General features: G+C 42.8%; 1 protein-coding gene across 11 annotated transcripts in view; it reads right to left on the bottom strand.

Moving 5' to 3' along the window:
* Nucleotides 1-21,583, bottom strand: part of PLCB4 (phospholipase C beta 4) — a 211,220-nt gene that overhangs the window by 138,310 nt on the left and 51,327 nt on the right. Inside the window, exon 1 of one of the 11 annotated variants that reach the window (XM_082215455.1) lies at nucleotides 11,611-11,760. The exons of 9 other annotated variants lie outside the window; for them this stretch is intronic. The gene's annotated coding sequence lies outside the window, so the exon portion shown is untranslated. Of the gene's footprint in view, nucleotides 1-4,853; nucleotides 4,945-11,610; nucleotides 11,761-21,583 lie in introns of those variants that run through there. One more of the 11 variants, XM_082215454.1, reaches the window with a different exon arrangement.

The following is a 21,583-nucleotide window of genomic DNA, read 5'->3' on the forward strand; positions in this document are numbered from 1 at the left end:
GATCTACCAACAAAGAAAAACGGTAGCAGGCAAGACAGATTTTTCTAACTCATGCCTTTTGTCATACTAAAAAATCATGCAATTTCCCCTTGCTAAGCTTGTAAACTTTTTAGAAAACTTCCTGCCAATGCAGATCACCTTTATTGTACTCATTTTTCAGGGGAGAGGATGGCAGCTGAGATAGCCTGGTTTAGACCAGGTAGTAGAATTTTAGCATACCCATTTTGACTGGTTGCAGGCGGAGGAATCAAAATAGTATATGATAGCCCTACAGTGAGGCATTGCATTGTTATCCAGTTTCCATTATTATTATTTATTAAATTTCTATACTACCCTTCATCTGACGACCGCAGGGCAGTTTACAATATAAAAACACAAAAATACACAACATAGTAACAAACAAAAACAATAACCCCCTCCCAGTTTAGAAGGCCACAGATTGGCTAATGAGCCAAAGACCTGGAAGAATAGGAATGTTTTTATCTGGTGCCTAAATTTATGTAACAAAGGCACCAGGCAGGCCACCCCAGGGAGAGCATCCCACAAGTGGGGAGCCACCACCAAAAATCCCATGCTGCCCCCCTCCAGACCTCTTGCAGAGGAGGTACACGAAGAAGAGCCTCAGATGATGATTACAGTGTCCTGTTTGGTTCATATAGGGCGAGGCAGTCCTTGAGGTAGTGCATTTAGCGATGCGGGTGGTGCTGTGGTCTAAACCGCTGAGCCTCTTGGGGTGGCCGATCGGAAGGTCGGCGCTTTGAATCCCTGAGACAGAGTGAGCTCTTGTTGCTCTGTCCCAGCTCCTGCCAACCTAGCAGTTCAAAAGCACACCAGTGCAAATAGATAAATAGGCAGCACTGTGGCGGGAATGTAAACAGTGTTTTTGTGCGCTCTTGTTTCCGTCACGGTGTTCTGTTGTGCCAGAAGAACTTTGGTCATGCTGGCCACATGACCCAGAAAGCCGTCTGCAGACAAATGCTGGCTCCCTTGGCCTGAAAGTGAGATGAGCAGTGCAACCCCATAGTTGCCTTTGACTTGACTTAACCATCCAGCGGTCCTTTACCTTTACATTGCATTTTTATAAGGGAAATGTTGCTATGAAGTTGATTGCTGCAGCAGCACAATTCATTTAGGGCTGCAGGAGGTGAAGGAGTCAACAGGAAGAAGTGAGGATTTCAGCTATAGCTGCAAACTCATATGAACTAGACTATTATTTTTTGATAGTTCAATTCACAACTAATCTAACAAAAGTTTCCATGAAGAAATGAACTCTCTCACCAATCTATTAATGTTTCACTGATTAAGACATTTCAGCTAAATTGCACAAAACATTCAATACTGAATAAGAAAGGAATAGTTCCCTGAAAGCGAAAATGTGGCTCTCATGAACAACTCACAATGTGGTTACCTTAAAGACTGGTGCCTTCTAGGCGATTTAAAAATCTGAAGTCACATCAGGTAACAAAATAAGACTCTCCTTCCTCTCCAAGTTCCTTCTCATCCAGTATTCCTATGCCTCTGAAATAAGGCTCCATAGGGCAGCAAAGTTGACATCCTGTTCCTATTTACAGAGCTTGGAGAGCTTCCATGTAGCATAATATGTAATCCTTCCTTATAAAAGACCAACCCCATAAGACCTCACGACGCAAAACAATTAACCAGGAACACAAACAACCTTGTTGGTTAGGTAAATAGAACTGAAAATACTCTCTTGTAATATCAAGTGTTTATGTCTTATGTCCACAATTACCCAAGATGCCAGAGAGGCAGTTCCCATGAACCACTTGAAAACTGTTGAGGGTCTTGGGAAGACCACTTAATGGTTTTTGCAATGTGCTGTGCTAGACGCTATATAATTTTTAATTGCATTTTAATTGCTTCTTTTATTTCTCGTATATTCTCTATGTCATCGAATTGAAGTTTGAACTCCATAGAATCCCAGCTGTAATACAAGAAAGTACATTACAAAAGAAGCAATAAAAATACAATTAAAAATCAATATGAATGCCTAATGTGATGGATGGGCCTTCTCTTGTCTTCATCCACAAATCCACAAACACACGGTTATTCTGCCCTTAGAGACAGATCCATTCCTGCTATTACTTCAAGCAACAGTTTAAAAGGTCTGTGCATACAACAGCATGTGGATGAGCATAAGGCTCGGAAACCCCATTCCTCCTTCCATTACACTCAGGACAACTACTTCTTCTGAGTTGTACAAATTGGATATCCTGGTTTAAAACAAACTCTGTTCAGTTGGTAAACAGGCCAGCTTCAAACCATGTGTTTGTTTAACAAGATGGCTTGTTTAACTAAGCATTGTTTTAAGCCAGGACACTTGGTTTGCACATAATGCTAAGCTAAGTATGTGAAAAGAAAACCACCCATAAAATTATGGGGCCAGCACAAAGTGCCTAAAATCATGACAAGACAGAAGTATTGTTTTTTTGGGGGGCAGGCAGGTGTGGAGGACTCCCTGGTCCTGAATAAGGTAACTGTGCTCCTGAAGGACCAGGTGCGCAGCCTGGGTGTCATTTTGGATTCACAGCTGTCCATGGAGGCGCAGGTGAATTCTGTGTTCAGAGCAGCTGTCTACCAGCTCCATAAGGTACGTAGGCTGAGACCCTACCTGCCAGCAGACTGTCTTCCCAGAGTGGTGCATGCTCTGGTTATCTCCCGCTTGAACTACTGCAATGTGCTCTATGTGGGGCTACCTTTGAAGGTGACCCGGAAACTACAACTAATCCAGAATGCGGCAGCTAGACTAGTGACTGGGAGTGGCTGCCAAGACCATATAACACCGGTCCTGAAAGATCTACATTGGCTCCCAGTACGTTTCCGAGCACAATTCAAAGTGTTGGTGCTGACCTTTAAAGCCCTAGACTTTCAATAATTTGTTGTTGTTGTTGTTGTTGTTGTTGTTGTTGTTGTTGTTGTTGTTACTACTACTACTACTACTACTACTACTAAAAGTGGTCACCAGGCTGAAATACAACCATCCCCTTTCCCACACCTGAACTGGTCAAATTAAATATGAGATCAACATAATTAGCAGTACAGAAAACTATTCAGTGCCCCACCACCAGCTATTGAAACAATTCACAAGCAGGTGGGTCATCCAAAAATTCCTAGACGGCCCTGAAGTGACCATCAAGTCACACTGAGAGGGAGGGAGGGAGGGAGGGAGGTGCTGCTACCAGAAAAATATGAGGGAGGAAGACAGCCATCCAGCCTTTATACGGACATCCCACCCAAAAGCATTTGAGTGACACAAGAGCTTTGGACAGGTGTTCTCTCTCGGCCTGAACAGGCCACAAAGATGCTCTGCTGGTCAGTACCAATGCAGAATGGGCATCAGAAAGGGCCCTGAGACAAACTATTTTTCTACGGCACATTTCAAGCTAAGGAGAATTCAACAGCAGCCGTAATTCTGCAGCAATGAATTAAATGAGAAAGCCCAACATTAGAATGAAGGAAATAAAGACCTGCACTGCAGGTTTGAGAACTACGCTGCCAGTCTTTGTTGGCAATAAAATATGACACAGTTGCTTCTTTCTAAGCCATTTACTTAGAACACCTGGGTCAAGGAAACATAGTGATGCTGCTGTTTTGTTTCTCCACAACCAGCAAAAAAAGAGAGAGAGAAACGTTCAAGGTTTCCAGAGGAAACATTTTATAGAAACAATGGAATGGAAAAACTGGCAATCAGAATAAGTGTCCTTGCTGAAATGTTGCTATACAGTACTACTCAAAAAAATCTCAGTACAGTGGTACCTCGGGTTACATACGCTTCAGGTTACAGACTCCACTAACCCAGAAATAGTACCTTGGGTTAAGAACTTTGCTTCAGGATGAGAACATAAATCGTGCTCCGGCGATGCAGCGGTAGCAGGAGGCCCCATTAGCTAAAGTGGTGCTTCAGATTAAGAACCGTTTCAGGTTAAGAACAGACCTCCATAACGAATTAAGTACGTACTTAACCCAAGGTACCACTGTACTGTATAAGAATTAATTTAGACATATTTTTTATTTAAAAAAAAACCCTGTAAAGATGAGGTATTGATTCTTGTTTCCAATATGTGCAGATGAACTCAGGACTCGATGAAATGGGAAGACTTAACAAATTCATTTTTCTGCTGGCAAAACCTCCCCCCCCCCTTTAGATCATTCTTTTCAGTTGATACAGTTTTCTTTTTTTGCAGATCAACAGTGCGGATAAAATCTTGGCTGTAGCAAACCAAAGAAAAGGAAGTTTTGACCTCAACAGAGTCAGGATTTGATTCATTAGGGAAACCTTCAGCAACTGAGTGCCTGGCATATGTTTGGAACTGCAATGCCTATTACCTGCAGCGAGCAGCACCAAGGAGCAAAGGCTGCTTTAAGATACATCCCATTCTTTTATCCTTTTAAAAAGCCAGCTGTATATGAGAACACCACCGTCCCATCAAATCCTGGGCAAGGACCAGGCAAATAACATCACAAACCAAATTCATTCACACTATGCAAAACATCTGTTTTATTCAGCTCGATGGATACAGGATCGAACTAAACCTCCCTTCAGTTATGCGGTTATAAAGTCCCTGCTAACATGCAAACAAAGGGGCTGTGGAACAGAAATGTCAAAGAGCAAGAACAAAAAAAGGCACATTTTTTAAAGCAACCATCAAACACATAATGCCTATATATACTTCCAAAGGAAATAAAATTTGGGGAGGCCAATAATTTTTCTGGCACTATTAATTGCAGAGCTAAAACCAATTTGTTTTACGGAAATCCTTTTTTTGCATGCAAAAGGTACTATTTCAAGGGACCTGGAATATATCTCAGAATATCAGTGCTAAAAGATGTCTTACCCTAGACTGTGAAATCCCAGTCCGCAGCCTTCAACTCTTAGGGAAGCGGCTGCACAAACAGATGGAGGAATCGCACTGGGCATTGTTCCGAAGAGGACTCCTTTAAAGCAGCTCCTCCAGCTGCTTTAAAAGGAAGTTGTTGATACATAGCAACATAGGCATCTTGGGGTGTGTGTGCCCCCCTTCTCTTAGTAAAGCACTTGCCAAGAAAGTTTTTTGGGGGGGCTCCCCCCTCTGCAGACTGGCTCCTTCAAAAGTGCCAATTACGACTTTAAAAAGGCAGATTTTTGCCCTTGTCCCTCCCACACATACACAAAAGTTCACCAAGACATGACACATGCATATCAGTAAAATGTGGAGGGGAAAAGGGAGTTCTTGCTTCTGCTTATCTTTAACTAATAGCGTAACATTTGCCACAGCTAATCATAGCTATAAAGCCAGAAGCCTTGCCTTAGTCATTGCAAGGGGAACACAAGTTGCCTACAAGTACATCTGCAGGTTATTGGAACGGATAAAAAAAAGGTTTTTGAAACAAGTAGAAAGTTGTTGAACTCCTTTCGACACACGGCTCCAGACACTGCATTCTTAGATGGGCACAAGCTGTTCATCCCGCCACCCCAAAACCCAGAGTTGAAAAGTACTTTTGAAATATGTTTAAAGCATATTTTCTTTTAAAAGGATAACTTAAGGCATTTGGTGTGTAGATACACAATGTCACAACATACTTAAACTATAATCCTCATGTACAAAACATTTTGTTTCTATGTTTTGGCTTATTTGACCCCTTCTGTATTGATTTGCTTACACCAGTTACATTGCTGAAATCTGAAAATAACCTAGTTTGAAATACAAATTTGTCCTGCTTTTAACAACCACCTCAATGTTGTTGTTCTTTCACTCCTATTACAAGCCAGTGTCCTCATCTCTCTTTCTCTCTCTGCCCCCCCCACCCCGAATGCTGTAATGGCCGCACCCCTGCTGCTACATACCAAAGTGTCTAGGTTTTAGGACAAACTTAGGATAATTTAGTTCAGCCTTTCTCAACCTTGGGTCCCCAGATGTGGTTCGACTACAACTCCCATCATCCCTAACTAGCAAGCCCAGCAGGAAGGGATGATCGGAGTTCTAGTACAGCAACATCTGGGAATTCAAAGGTTGAGAAAGGCAGCCCTATATCCCTGATGTCCCAGAGGGTCTTTGTACCTGAAATATGTGCTCATCCATATCTGAGAGACAAAGTGCCCTAAATGGATTTCCTAAATGGATTCAGGTGCCATGGGGAACTTCATTTCCCTGGTTCCTTGGTACCTGGGATACTGCCATAATAGCATGCAAGATGCCAACAAATGTCTACAATTCCTAGATCAACTCTGTATCCCCAAATGGAAACCAGAGTCAGAGGTAATACATTTTCTATTACAGGGGAATGACCAGGAGCTCACCAAGTTAGTGGCTAAATATCTCTGTTTGGTTTTTTGTCATCGAAATACACTGCAGACGTCTGATCTCCCTGGAGACCAAGAGATGTGACGATAGACTGCTCTGCCTCCTTTCTTTTAGCAAATGTTTGTGCCACTGGGGAAGTGGTAAATCTGTATTGATTTGTTTTGGATGTTGTATGTGATGCCAATAAAAGGTTTTACGATTAAAAACAAATGTCTATTACTTATGATAGCTGTGTTCTACCTCCACTGTTGGAGACAATATGTTTTTGAATACCATCTCCTATGGATGACCAATGGGGATCATACTATGGTGCTCAGGTCTTGAGAGGGGACTTCCTGTGGGCAACTGGTTGGCCACTGTGAGAAAAGAATGCAGCAGCTGGATTGGTGACTGGGAGTGGCCGCCAAGGCCACATAACACTGGCCCTGAAAGACCTTCATTTCCGAGCACAATTCAAAGTGTTGGGTGCTAACCTTTAAAGCCCTAAACGGCCTTGGCCCAGTATACCCGAAGGAGCGTCTCCACCCTCATAGTTCAGCCCGGACATTACCATCACATTGACTTCAGCCTTTAGAATTTGCTAGCTTTGAGACCTTGGTGGGACTTCTCCGCCTCTTTGTTTCACCATATATTGGCTAAATACCTGCCTATTGATGGCATGTATCATGTGCCACATTAGAAGAAGAAGAAGAGTTTGGATTTGATATCCCACCTTTCACTCCCCTTCAGGAGTCTCAAAGCGGCTAACATTCTCCTTTCCCTTCCTCCCCCACAACAAACTCTCCGTGAGGTGAGTGGGGCTGAGAGACTTCCAAGAAGTGTGACTGGCCCAAGGTCACCCAGCAGCTGCATGTGGAGGAGCGGAGACGCGAACCCGGTTCCCCAGACTACAAGTCTACCGCTCTTAACCACTACACCACACTGGCTTCTCACAAACCTATGGTTGAATGTGACTGTGCTGGGACAGGCTGCTAAAGAGTTCACACTGCGACAAAATAAGCCAGAGTCTGGCTTGTCATGTGTAAAGCCAGGATCATGGCTTGTTTCTCTCCAAACAAATGATAAGTGGGAAATTAAGAACAAGACCTGAAGCGGGGGGAAAGCCACAAACCCAGATTCAGACAACACAACAGGCCAAATCTGGCTTGTTTCATCTGCAACACAGCAGACGCAGGAGAGAAGCAGAGTGGAGTGAGAATTTTTGAGCAGCATCAGTATGCTGCAAATTTACATTAAACCATCATTTGTTTTCAGAGATGGTTTAATGTGGCCCGTGAAGCTCAATGTTTTCCAGACACCAGGCTCCAGGTAAAACTGAAGGCCATGATGAGAATGTCATGCAAAACTTTAGTACACAAAGAAACGATGCTTTAAGATAAACACACTGATCTCAGAAAATATCTATGCAAATTTCCTCAAAACCACTAATGGCACATATGGAAGGAAATGCAGATTATTTCATTTCCAAACCACTAAGCACAGATTGAATCCACAGGAAAACAAGCCAATCAATACACAACGTAACAAAGAGCCAGATTGTTCTGGTAAGAAACCATGTTCGCTATGGCCCAAGTGAGCTCACTTTTACATTTTTACGATCAGAAAAGCTCTCCCTTCTGTTTTTTTAAAGTAGAACTGTTAAGCAGTTTGTGATCAATGTGCATTGCATCCATGAGTTAAAGGTAAAGGTAAAGGGACCCCTGACCGTTAAGTCCAGTCGCGGACAACTCTGTGGTTGCAGTGCTCATCTCGCTTTACTGGCCGAGGGAGCTGGCGTTCGTCCGCAGACAGCTTCTTGGTCATGTGGTCAGCATGACTAAGCCGCTTCTGGCGAACCAGAGCAGCGCGCGGAAATACAGTTTACCCTCCCACCGGAGTGGTACCTATTTATCTACTTGCGCTTTGACGTGCTTTCGAACTGCTAGGTTGGCAGGAGCAGGGACCAAGCAACAGGAGCTCACCCCTGCGTGGGGATTCGAACCACCAACCTTCTGATCGGCAAGCCCTGGGCTCTGTGGTTTAGACCATGGGTTAGATCCATGAGTTAGTGACTAGTTATTCACAATCTCTGAATGGTTAAAAAGGAAAGAAAATGAACAAAGGAAACAATAACCCACATAACCCTTTTTGCTCTTAAAATCACAAACATGGTGACCTTCAATTGGAGCCACCGTAAAACATGAACATGTTGGGCGTTCTTTACTGCTCATTTTCCAGCTCTAGGACATTTGTTATGAGAGGAGATGACACAATATTCCAAATGTGGCTGGAATATAGGTTCACATAAGAGCCCTGTGGACCTGAAGTTTGTCCTTGCAGATTCTCCAAAAGAAAAACAAGAAGACTGGCAAGCTTCCACATCCTCTTTACCAAACTCGATTATTGGAATGAAAACACAGGACTGAAATGTTATTTGTCACAATGAGAAACAAACTCATGTCAAACCTGAACTCCGTAGAACCCTAATAGGTCTGCAGTTTAGCATTACATTATTTAATCTCACCAGTTAGCTTTTTAAAAATTGTTTCTTAAGGAATTTGAGAACTATATGTCATGAGCCTCGCAATGTTGTTGGGCCGGGAGTCAGGGCATTAAACCCTAATCAACTTTATAATGAATTATTGTGTTGTATGATATTTTAAAAACTCAGCCAAGTCTAGTGGCTCTCCCTGGTATCCATAGTTAAGACTATACACAGGCAAAAACAAGATTAATAATTTCAGAACTGAACCCAAATAGGGTGGTCACAGTATCTGCCACTGCTGAATAATTACATACCAGTGTCACTAAGTTTGGTAAAGTCCTGAGAGCCTAATTCAGGGTGTGTGGGGTGTGTATTAATGCAGAAAGACAAAAAACACAAACGAAACAGCAGAATATCTTTTTGGAGGGCTAATTGGTATTTTATCACGGGAAAACTAAAATCCTCCACCTTTACATGCCCCTTGGTTCCATACCAATGTTTTCTGGTAGATCATTAGCCCCCTTCCCAAATTGTTTAGGGTTCCTCATCTCATAGAGGATGCAACACAAGGACACCTGACTCTCCATCGGACTTTTGCCAAATATGCAAGGATATGTCACTGTTTTTTGTGTTGAATATATGCTGTGTGGTAATTTATGGGCCTATTAGGCATCTATTGCAACTAGTCCATGCAGAATGTAGGCACCCTTTATCTAAAGGTAAAGGGACCCCTGACCATTAGGTCCAGTCGTGACCAACTCCGAGGTTGCGGCGCTTATCTCGCTTTATTGGCTGAGGGAGCAGGTGTTTGTCCGCAGACAGCTTCCAGGTCATGTGGCCAGCATGACTAAGCCACTTCTGGCGAACCAGAGCAGTGCACGGAAACGCCATTTACCTTCCCGACGGAGCGGTACCTATTTATCTACTTATTCCGAATAGGATTTCCCTTTAAAAAAGGAAAAAGTTGACAGCTATGGCAAGAAGACCAAAACTTCAACAAAGAATGGGAAAAAATTATAATTTATCAAGGAGACCACTGTAAGCAGATGAAAACATTAGCAGGATTTAATAACAGTTGTAATGTAGCAAATTTCATGGACAATATGGAGAGATGTAAAAAATGGATTATGAAATAATATGCACTTGAAAAGGTTGATAATAGGACCCACGGAGGGGAGAGTGGGAAGTCTGGAGATTCAGGGAAATCTCTAAATATGGATATGTATTTTGTATTGTTATAATGCTACACTTGTAAAATCAAATAGAATTTTTTTTCCAAAAAAGCAACAACCTGTTAGAATGTGTGTGCACTTGAATTTGAGTTTCTATTCTTCATCACACATGTGCACATTGCAAATTGGACAGCTCATTCATTAGAGCATGAGACTCTTAATCCCAGGGTTGTATGTTTGAGCCCTACATTGGGTGAAATATTCCCTTCTAACACTACAATTCTATGATTTTATGAGCATGGACACCAAGAGACAAGGACGTATGCCCATTATTCTACATGCTGCAGTTGGAAATATCCATGTTTACTTAGTATATTTTCTTTTCTTATATAAATTTATTTATTTGGTTTTTCAAAATAAAATTTCACAGTCACATGTCCAACTTACAACATAAAAACAAGATTCCAAGGAATCTCTTGGACTTTCCTCCTCCTCTTTGTGGGTCCTATTGTCAATCATTTCCTCCTGCATCTTTCATACTAATCCAAATCTTTTATCTCTCCATTGTATCCAAAATTCACCATTAAACTACAAGTGACATTCCAATCCTACTAACAATCTTAGCTGTTTACAATGGTTTTTAAGATCAATTATAAAATTTCCCCATTCCTTATTAAAATTTTGGTCTTTCTGATTCTTCATTTTAGCCGTTTCAGCATAATCCATCAACTTGATCGGTCATTCTACTCTGGTAGGGACTTTATCTTCTTTCCATCTCTGGTACCTCGTATAATTTCAACCAGGGGCATCTACCTTCATGTTTTTGAAATGCTGAGATCTGACCTAGGTTATGGCTCAGTTGATTCTTCCTTGCTTGCCTCGATGTGAAACATCAGTGCCCTGCTTCCCTGTCCACCCCAACCCTTCGCCGCCACCGAAACAGGAAGCATTGTCGAAAGCATTTTGAGGTGCATTTGCTTCATAATAAACATAGCCATATCCACTTCAGTATTAGTGGCTCGGTTAAGTTTTAGGAAACAGCAGTTGTGGTTAGTGTTGCACAAGACACCCTGAGACAAGGTCAGACATTGTATAAAGCAGGAGTGAAAAACCTGTGGCCCTCTAGATGCTGCCAAACTGCAAATCCCATCATGCCAAATCATTTGCCATGCTGGTTAGGGCTGGCTGGAGTTGGACTCCAATGGCAACCGGAGTGACCCAGGCTTCTCAACCTTCGAATAAAGCATGCAGAAAATAAGAGACGTCAGCAAGCTGTTATTTATTGGCTGGGGAAAGGAAGAGAATGGCCGCTCAGATAACAATCCTTGTTGCACTATCATTGCTCCCATGTCCACCTGTGACCCATCAGAGACTATCCATTCAAAAGTGAGATCCCTCCCAACCCCAAACCCCACTGAAACGGTCTGGTTCCAAATAACTTTCCGAGAGAAGCTGCACACAGGTTTCATTTGGGCAAAGCAAAAAAAAAAAAAAAGGAATCAACACGCCTCGCTCAAACGTGAAATGCCATTTTCATTCCCTCACCCGTGCCTAATTTTCCACGCAGAGAGACCAGCTGCATTTAACAGCTCCATAAGAAAACATCTCCAGCAATTAGGAAGCCCACCTGAAAATGAATTTCTGGGTTACATAAAACGATGCTGCGTTTTTTTACCTTTTCTTCCCAGCCTCTCGTGCTGCATGGACTGATTACCTTTTCACCTCACACAGACACAAAAGGTTTGACCAGGAACTTGCAGACACAGCTTTGGAAAATATTCCAATGTCACTGAGCTAAAAGGCCGGCCCAGTTGACTGAGCTGCAAATTCGCCTCTGGGTGTATCACATGGCTGAGGCTGCTGCCTGCCTCTGTATGATCTGCCTTGTTCTCTGAGAGTTTACCTCTCCAATTCCACCGCCCCCCTTCTCTCTGACTTCCTTTTAAAAGGAAAGGTCCGTGTATTTTTCCCTTTGACATAACCGAACTATGTAACTTAAAGCTTCTCACACTATTAAATTTCAAGGTCTCTAGTTGCTTCTGTGATGCATTGTATTAAACAGAATTTAGGGAAGCTATAAAATCATTAAAAGTGTGGTGTTTATGGATAAATCTACAGGTCAGATTATCTGCTTCTCACTCTCTCTCTCTCTCACACACACATACACTCAAAAACTATTTTAGAATATGCTTCAAGAAAAACTCATACTTGAAATTATAAGTATACTGATTTTTCCAGTTCTTCTCTTTCACCTCTGAAACACAGTCATCATAGCCACTGATAATAAGTCTTGTACCCTATGAATTTGTCTGATTCTCTTTCAAAGCCAGCCAAATAGTCCAGCTCCCACCAGCATCTGCCAGCATGATGGGGGATGCTGAGGGTCATAGCAAACATAGCAAACATCTGGTGGGCATCTGGTAGGGCAGGACTGCTCTGTTCTTACCATATTCCTATTTGCTGTGGGTATAGACCAATTCTATACCCACCTTCTATACCAATTCTTCTGTCCATTCTCACATATTATTATAAACCTGGTCTCTTGACAGGGAACTTAAAATAGGTAAAATAGGGTTGCCTCTCTTTTTCTGGCCAAAGTTTTTCAGCTATTTTGAAGGAAAATCACCAAAAACGACACTGCCGACATGGGTTGCCCGGACACTGTTTCCGAAAGCCAAAATCTGGCTATGTCCAGGAAATTCCAGGTGTGTGTCAACCCTAACCTGGTAAAGTCATTAAACCAGTGAGTTTTACAGGGTAGTGATATGCATGTATACTCTGACGTTAAGTCCTATTGCATCCAATGTGACATACTCTCAAGAAAGCAAATGTGTGCAGCATCACAGCCGAAAGCGGCTTCTGTTGTAAGGGCATTGCAAGAACCAACAACGGTGCAACAGGTCACAATGTACAGACAGCAAAACACACACAGTTTTGCCACAGTCTCCCTGAGATAATGCGTGAAACGTTGGGAACTGGAGAGCAAGTCTTTTCTTAACAGCATCCCACCTGTCGGCATCTTTCAACGCTACAAGGAAACAAGACGTGCAGGAGCTAAACCTCCAGGACAAGTGGGGAAAGGTTGCTCTCTCTGAGGTCGTGGCCCCAAATATCCACCACGGCACCATTCATGAGGTGCCATTTTCACCACAAAAGGCAACATTTTGTGAGGCACAGTCACGTTGGCCAACCCATCTGCTCGCTCTTCCAACACAAATTTCCCATAGAATCATAGAGTTGGAATAGACCACAAGGGCCATCGAGTCCAACCCCCTGCCAAGCAGGAAACACCATCAGAGCACTCCTGACATATGGTTGTCAAGCCTCTGCTTAAAGACCTCCAAAGTAGGAGACTCCACCACACTCCTTGGCAGCAAATTCCACTGTCGAACAGCTCTTACTGTCAGGAAGTTGTTCCTAATGTTTAGGTAGAATCTTCTTTCTTGTAGTTTGGATCCATTGCTCCGTGTCCGCTTCTCTGGAGCAGCAGAAAACAACCTTTCTCCCTCCTCTATATGACATCCTTTTATATATCTGAACGTGGCTATCATATCACCCCTTAACCTCCTCTTCTCCAGGCTAAACATGCCCAGCTCCCTTAGCCGTTCCTCATAAGGCATCGTTTCCAGGCCTTTGACCATTTTGGTTGCCCTCCTCTGGACACGTTCCAGTTTGTCAGTGTCCTTCTTGAACTGTGGTGCCCAGAACTGGACACAGTACTCCAGGTGAGGTCTGACCAGAGCAGATTACAGTGGCACTATTACTTCCCTTGATCTAGATGCTATACTCCTATTGATGCAGCCCAGAATTGCATTGGCTTTTTTAGCTGCCGCGTCACACTGTTGGCTCATGTCAAGTTTGTGGTCAACCAAGACTCCTAGATCCTTTTCACATGTACTGCTCTCAAGTCAGGTGTCACCCGTCTTGTATTTGTGCCTCTCATTATTTTTTTTTGCCCAAGTGCAATACTTTACATTTCTCCCTGTTAAAGTTCATCTTGTTTGTTTTGGCCCAGTTCTCTAATCTGTCAAGGTCATTTTCAAGTGTGATCCTGCCCTCTGGGGTGTTAGCCACCCCTCCCAGTTTGGTGTCATCTGCAAATTTGATCAGGATGCCCTTGAGTCCATCATCCAAGTCGTTGATAAAGATATTGAATAAGATCGGGCCCAAGACAGAACCCTGTGGCACCCCACTAGTCACTCTTCTCCAGGATGAAGAGGAACCATTGATGAGCACCCTTTGGGTTCAGTCAGTCAGCCAGTTACAAATCCACTGAGTGGTAGCATAGTCAAGACCGCATTTTACCAGCATTTTACATGCCCATTCACACATCCACTGCGCCTCTTTATAGCTTCTTGGGGAGGAGAAGGAAGAAAAACAAACTCGTCTCCACCGCCAAAGCAATCTGGGCGGTGCCCTCTCACAAAACGGTCCTTCCATTTTGCCCAAAACACTGAACACAGCCACCATGTTGGAAAACACCACCATCACAATCGGCAATGCAATAAGCTGCTAAAGGTTTTGCACACTTCCTGGAAACACTGGACACGGGCAATTCTTTGCAGAGGGGGGAAAAACAACACCACTGATATTCTTCTACGAGACCATAAAAAGGAGGAGGAAATCCTCACGCTATACAGGATATTCCTCACAGACGCAAGCAATTATCAACGCAATCACTACCGTTCAATCTATACTTCAATTATGGCCTGGATTTCTTATTAGTATCAAAGCTCATTACCTCAGTAATTTGGCACTCTGAAAGCTCTTCAAGGGAAAGGAAGGAGGAAAAGGACCCTAGTATTCTGGAGAGTGTTGGTTTTGTTTCAAAGGATATTTACTGAAATGCATGAAACCACAGCCGAGCTGTTCTGATTAAAGCTCCCATTCCCAAGTACCGCTAAACAGAAACAAATGCTACTCTTAGCTTTCATTCCACAAAAATGCTTCAGCCTCGATTATACTAATAGGCTGAAAACACTTATCCTCCCCCCGCACCCAAATAATATATATATGTCAGAGGTTTACAAAATGCCCTTTAGCACCAATGATGGAATGGACACAGGGATGCATGTAAGACGGCTGCCTGGACAGAGTTAGAATATTGGCTTATCTAACATAACATTAGCAGAAGTTCTCCTGAGACAGTCCTGAAACTTAATAAAGTTGTTGTCAGTCAGTGTGGGCAATACTGGGGAGGCTGCCCAAAGGCACTTTCCAGCATTCCTGTGTTACTGCACATTGTACAAACTCTTTAAAAAATATATTTATTTGGTTTTTCAGATTAAAATTTTACAATCACATATCCAGCAAGACAAGATTCCAAGGACTTTCCCCCTCCCCCTTTGTTGGTCCTATTGTTAATCATTTCCTCCTGCATCTTTTATGACAATCCCAATCTTTCACATTTCCATTGTGTCCAAAATTCACCATTAAACTACAAGTGTTATTCCAACCCTACTAACAATTTTAGCTGTTTACAATGGTTTTTAAGATAAATTATAAGATTTCCCCATTCCTTGTTAAAGTTTTGGTCTTCCTGATTTCTGATTCTTCCAGTCATTTTAGCCATTGTGGCATAATCCATCAACTTGATCTGCCATTCTTCTCTGCTAAGGAATTTATATTCTTTCCATCTATAGGCAAACTCTTGCACATTGTACAAACTCAAACTCCATTACGCAAAAAAGGGAAACGGGAGGAAAAATCCAGGAGAATGCAAGCAATCAGCTGGGTTCCCAGGCCTTTAAATTACCCCTTCACCTTTTTATAATGCTATTCTGAACATCGTATATTTTAGTCCCTGCTTAATTCTTATTGTTTTTGCTAACATGGCTGGGGTTTCTTAACCTGACATTACTGTGACAGGGCTGAAGTTGCTTTTGTTGCAGTTAACCTGCGAGTGTATGTGTGTGTGAGAGAGTAATGTTTATATACTGCTATATCATGAAAATATATCACAGCAGTTTACAACAATATAGAAACAAAAAACCAAACAATAAAATTATAGAAAGTTAGAAATGACTTAAGTGCAAAAAGAAATGAAAACAAACCATCAACAGGTCATTGTGGAGGGTGTACTCTTAATTGCCTGCATAGGCCTGCATAGTTTTCCTTTTTCCCCAGCAGGCATTTAAAAGTTGGCACTGAATCTCTAGTGGCAGGATGTTCCACAGGACTGGGCCTATGACACTAAAGGCTCAGTTTCTCACTGTTGTCAAATGAGCCTCACCAACTTGGAGAACAACCAATGATGCTCCTGCAGAGGATCTCAGTGATCAAGCTGGAATATAAGGGTTCGGACAATCCATGAGGTATCATTTTATTTATGAACAGTCTGTATCTTCTTGTGTTTGGATGCTTCACTTTTGTTGTATTGCATTGCTGCCTACAAGCTTCTGGCATGGAATGGCAAATAAGCAAACCATCAGGACAACTTTAAAAGCATCCTTTTGAATCTCGCAGGGAAAGAACATTAGGTTTAAGGAGAGAAGGGCAACATCTAGCGGACTGTTTAAAAAGCTCAAAGCCAGAAATGCTTGAAAAGTCGGGTCTTTGTGGAGTCCTGTACGAAATGACCTGCCCTGCTCAGACTGACATATGCCTCTCAGTCCTAACTCAGATTGTTGTGATGAAGTTCTCAGCAGATTAAACATACTTTTTTAAAAAAGAAGAAGTCATATAGCTGAAACAAAACAACCCATTTCCGGGTTGGTGACATGACTGAAAAATGTTCCCCATCAAATCAGCATAGCCTTGCAAAAGGCACATTAAATTTGTCTGACATTAGAATTTTATTTATTTATTTATTTTTGTGGTTGCAGAGACATCACCTTGCCAACAAAGGTCCGTAAAGTTAAAGCTATGGTTTTCCCAGTAGTGATGTATGGAAGTGAGAGCTGGACCATAAAGAAGGCTGATCGCCGAAGAATTGATGCTTTTGAATTATGGTGCTGGAGGAGACTCTTGAGAGTCCCATGGACTGCAAGAAGATCAAACCTATCCGTTCTGAAGGAAATCAGCCCTGAGTGCTCACTGGAAGGATAGATCGTGAAGCTGAGGCTCCAATACTTTGGCCACCTCATGAGAAGAGAAGACTCCCTGGAAAAGACCCTGATGTTGGAAAAGATGGAGGGCACAAGGAGACAGGGACGACAAAGGATGAGATGGTTGGATAGTGTTCTCAAAGCTACCAGCATGAGTTTGACCAAACTGCGGGAGGCAGTGGAAGATAGGGGTGCCTGGCGTGCTCTGGTCCATGGGGTCACAAAGAGTCAGACATGACTAAACGACTAAACAACAACAACAAAATTATATAGGATATCTGATGCTACAATCTACCCTCCGACCGTAGATGGGGAACCTCTGGTGTGCAGACCTAATGAGCCATGCCAGCCCCCCCCCATTCAAATACAAGGCCATTTTGGCCAAGCCGAGCCCACCTGGTCTGCTCACCTGACACTGTATATGACAGGGAAGGCCAGGTAAAGAGAAAGGCTGTGGGGTTGCAGGCACTGTTGGCCAGCTGACTGGCGGCACCTGCACTGTGCAAGGCCCTGCACGCACCAACTACTTTGAAAGCACCAACTACCAGCTGGGCATCAGCTCATGGTGAAGTGCACGACACTTTGCAAGCCTTCGTCATCAGCTGATAGTCAGGGCTTTTGCACACTGCACTGTGCACAAACAGTTTTCCTGATGCCGTTGTGACATTAGGTGATTGACAGGTGGACAGCCCCGCCCTCCCTCATATATGTCCTGCAGAGGATAGGACAGATAAGTCTGCAGTCCACCACCCAAATCCAATTTCCCACCCTTGTCCTAAAGTGGATTATTTTAATAATAATAATAATAATAATAATAATAATAATAATAATAATACAGCTTAATGCAAAAATGGAATGGAACTACCGTATTTTTCGCTCTATAACACGTACCCGACCATAACACACACGTAGTTTTTAGAGGAGGAAAATCCGTAGGCATGCCACCCGTAGGCATTTCCTCCATAACACGCACAGACATTTCCCCTTACTTTCTAGGAGGAAAAAAGTGAGTGTTATGGTGCAAAAAATACGGTATGTATAAGACCGTATGAAAGAGCAAATGATATAAACATGTGTCAGGTTAAAAGTGCATATGGAAGGCAACTTCCAGTCCTTGCAGTTTGTATCATTACAACACTACATAGGAGTAGAAATTAATCTAATGGTGTAGCTTGCTCCACCTATTAAACAAGTCACATCAGAAAAAAGCCCCATCTGAATTTCTCTTTCAGGTATGAGAACACATATGTGTTTGAGTTCCAAAATCTGCAGTGCCACCGATTCCTTAGCAATCTGCCCCTTTTCCATAATTTATTTTATTTTATTTATTTTCAGACTTAGGTTCGGAGCATTGTGCTTGCTGAGTTTGCTGCACTTCCAAATTGCACATTTCCCTGCTTTATATCTTACCAACAAGCATTGGTACACATGTTCATTCATTAAACCACAGCATAAAATCAAAGAATCCTCATACTTTCACACAAGCACATGAGGACTCCCATTTTTGCACTACATCGCATCGACGGACATTCGCAACCTGCAAGTGGTGGCAGAGGTAAGGATGCAAAGTGAAAAGTCAGAAGTTGCGCGGGTACATATTCCAATATTAATTTTAGATATTCTCGTATTTAAACCAGAAAAGGTTACAAAAAGGGGGAGAAAACCTATGCAGTAATGATGGAAGAAATGTGCATATTTGCTTCTGACATCTAACCTGTGATGATTTTATGCATAATACCACTCGTGCATATCAGACAGATAAAAACTGAGAATGCTAAAGCACAGGTTGAACAAACACAAACCCCTGTGTTGCAAAATGTGACAATCTACAAAAACGCAACACGCTGGCTAATAACGGTTAGTAATTATAGCCAGAGAAGCGGACACGGAGCAATGGATCCAAACTACAAGAAAAAAGATTCCACCTAAACATTAGGAAGAACTTCCTGACAGTAAGAGCTGTTCGACAGTGGAATTTGCTGCCAAGGAGTGTGGTGGAGTCTCCTACTTTGGAGGTCTTTAAGCAGAGGCTTGACACCCATATGTCAGGAGTGCTCTGATGGTGTTTCCTGCTTGGCAGGGGGTTGGACTGGATGGCCCTTGTGGTCTCTTCCAACTCTATGATTCTATGAAATATATAATCGATATGATTTCATTCAAAATATACGAATAAGCCACTTCAAAACACTCTCTCTCTATATATATATATAAAGGTTATTTATTAGAAGTTTAACAATTACAGAAAAAAGAAGAAAAGAAAACAACAAATGGCAATGGCGGAGTTCCTCTGACCGAGAGGAACCTGCTCCGCGAAAATCGGGTCTTGCCGCCGCGGCGAAGGCGGAGACCCTCTAAAAATCCCAGGCGGAGGAAGCCTGGGAACGTGGGATTCGGCTGACACCAAGAGCGCCTCCCCTACTCACAGGGAAACCCTTTTTCGGGGATCCGAAGTGAAGTGGGGTGAGTGGCGCGGTGTTTTGAATCGACCGCTACTTTTACGGAGTGAAGCCGCACAGCCGTTGCCGGAGAGCGCTGACTTTTTCCTGTGGACAATTGGACTCTAAACAAGTACCCGTGAGTAGAACGGAAAATTGGACTATGAAACATTTTAATTTGGCACCAAAGCGGGAAGGTTCTAAACAGGAAGTCCGCCTTCCGCTTTTGTAAATAGATTGAAGCAAAAATTTTGCAAGCTAAAGTCTGGAAAGTTGTATATAAAGGACTAAATTTCCTTCAGTTAAAACCACCAAAACCCCTCTTGGAAGCAGGAGAAGAGGGGGGGGGAATCTTAGATTGTTTAAGCCTGCAGGAGAGAGAGTAAAGAAAGATAAATTTCCACCGTCTCAAACCTGGGAACGGGGTGTCAGAGACAGAAATTTTTGGGGAAGTTCATTGACTGTGAATGGAACGTCTTTTGACAGATAGTTTAAAAAGAGAAACATTTTGATCCCAATGTTGCCTTTTGCATCCAAAAGAAACAAAATACAGTGGTGCCCCGCAAGATGAATGCCTCGCAAGACGGAAAACTCGCTAGACGAAAGAGTTTTCCGTTTCGGAGGTGCTTCGCAAAACGAATCTCCTATGGGCTTGCTTTGCAAGACGAAAATGTCTTGCGAGTTCCTGCGGGTTCCCCCCTTTTTCTAAGCCGCTAAGCCGCTTATCAGCTGATCCGATAAGCCGATAAGCCGCTAAAAGCTGCTAAAAGCCGCTAATAGCGCTAATCCGCTAATCCGTCAATGGGCTTGCTTCACAAGACGAAAAAACCGCTAGACGAAGACAATCACAGAACGGATTCTTTTCGTCTTGTGAGGCACCACTGTATTTGAAAAATGAAAGTAATTTTCTTTTGTTGGACCTGCTTTCAAAAGATGGATACAAATTGAAATTGTCTCCTCTAGAGGGAGCTTGTTAAACTGTTGCTGGAGTCGATCTAGGGAATTTCACAGCCGTGGAGATTAAGGATCGTGAGACCAGACTCTGACCTTGGATAAGAATGTGTTTAGAAGAAGTTTTGGTGCTTGCTTTTTGCAAGCACTTTGTTGGAGCAGCTGCATGAGAAGATGGATTTGATTACTGTTGCAGTCAATAATTTTGGACAAACAGTGAATACTCATATAGAAACCATTCAGGAACCAACCCAGGAATCTGTTTTGACAGGGCAAGTGCACGTGCAGAAGATAATGGAGGAGGTTGTTGTTGAACCTCAAGTAACACAAATGGAGAGACCTGAGGCCCTGCAGAAGAAGAAGAAGAAGAGTTTGGATTTGATATCCCGCCTTTCACTCCCTTTAAGGAGTCTCAAAGCGGCTAACATTCTCCTTTCCCTTCCTCCCCCACAACAAACACTCTGTGAGGTGAGTGGGGCTGAGAGACTTCACAGAAGTGTGACTGGCCCAAGGTCACCCAGCAGCTGCATGTGGAGGAGCGGAGACACGAACCCGGTTTCCCAGATTACATGACTACCGCTCTTAACCACTACACCACACTGGCTGCTGTTTTTGAAGACTGAACCTGGAGAAAGTCAGATTTGGAGAGAGGGAGCATTGTTTGGCTTGGAGATGGGAAGTTGGTTGGATCCCCCTAGGCAGGGACGTTTTGGCTTTTGGGATTTGGTTTTGGGCCGGGGGGGGGGTCTGGAGTTGTGGGGGCTCTTAACTTTGGAGGAACTTTGAAACATGCTTTTAAATACTTTCTGGATTACAGTGCTGACTGTGGAGAATGGGCTGACTTGTTGAGGGGGGATGGAGGTATTGTTGGGTTGGAGTCTCCCTGAGACCTACTCCTCAATGAGAAAGGAAAGAAATTAAGAAAAAGATCAACAAAAGACAAAGTAAAGTGCAGGTATAAACAAGAAGAAGATCTGCAGAAAGGACATGGAAAAGACTCGAGCCTTGGATACAAGATCACCAGGTTGATGGACTAGATGGAATGGATAGAAAGGACTGACATAACCCGAGACCAGGAAGTAGAGACGTTGGATGAAGATTGGAAGGAAGTTTTTAAAAAATTATTTTGAGAATTAGTGTAAAATTAATGAGTGGTAGGAAAAATGTTGGAATGAAACTATTTGGCTTTAGTAGAAATGATATAAGGAGTTATGTA

The sequence above is a fragment of the Podarcis vaucheri genome (genome assembly GCF_965113315.1).
Source record: "Podarcis vaucheri genome assembly, chromosome: 3".
Classification (NCBI taxonomy): domain Eukaryota; kingdom Metazoa; phylum Chordata; class Lepidosauria; order Squamata; family Lacertidae; genus Podarcis; species Podarcis vaucheri.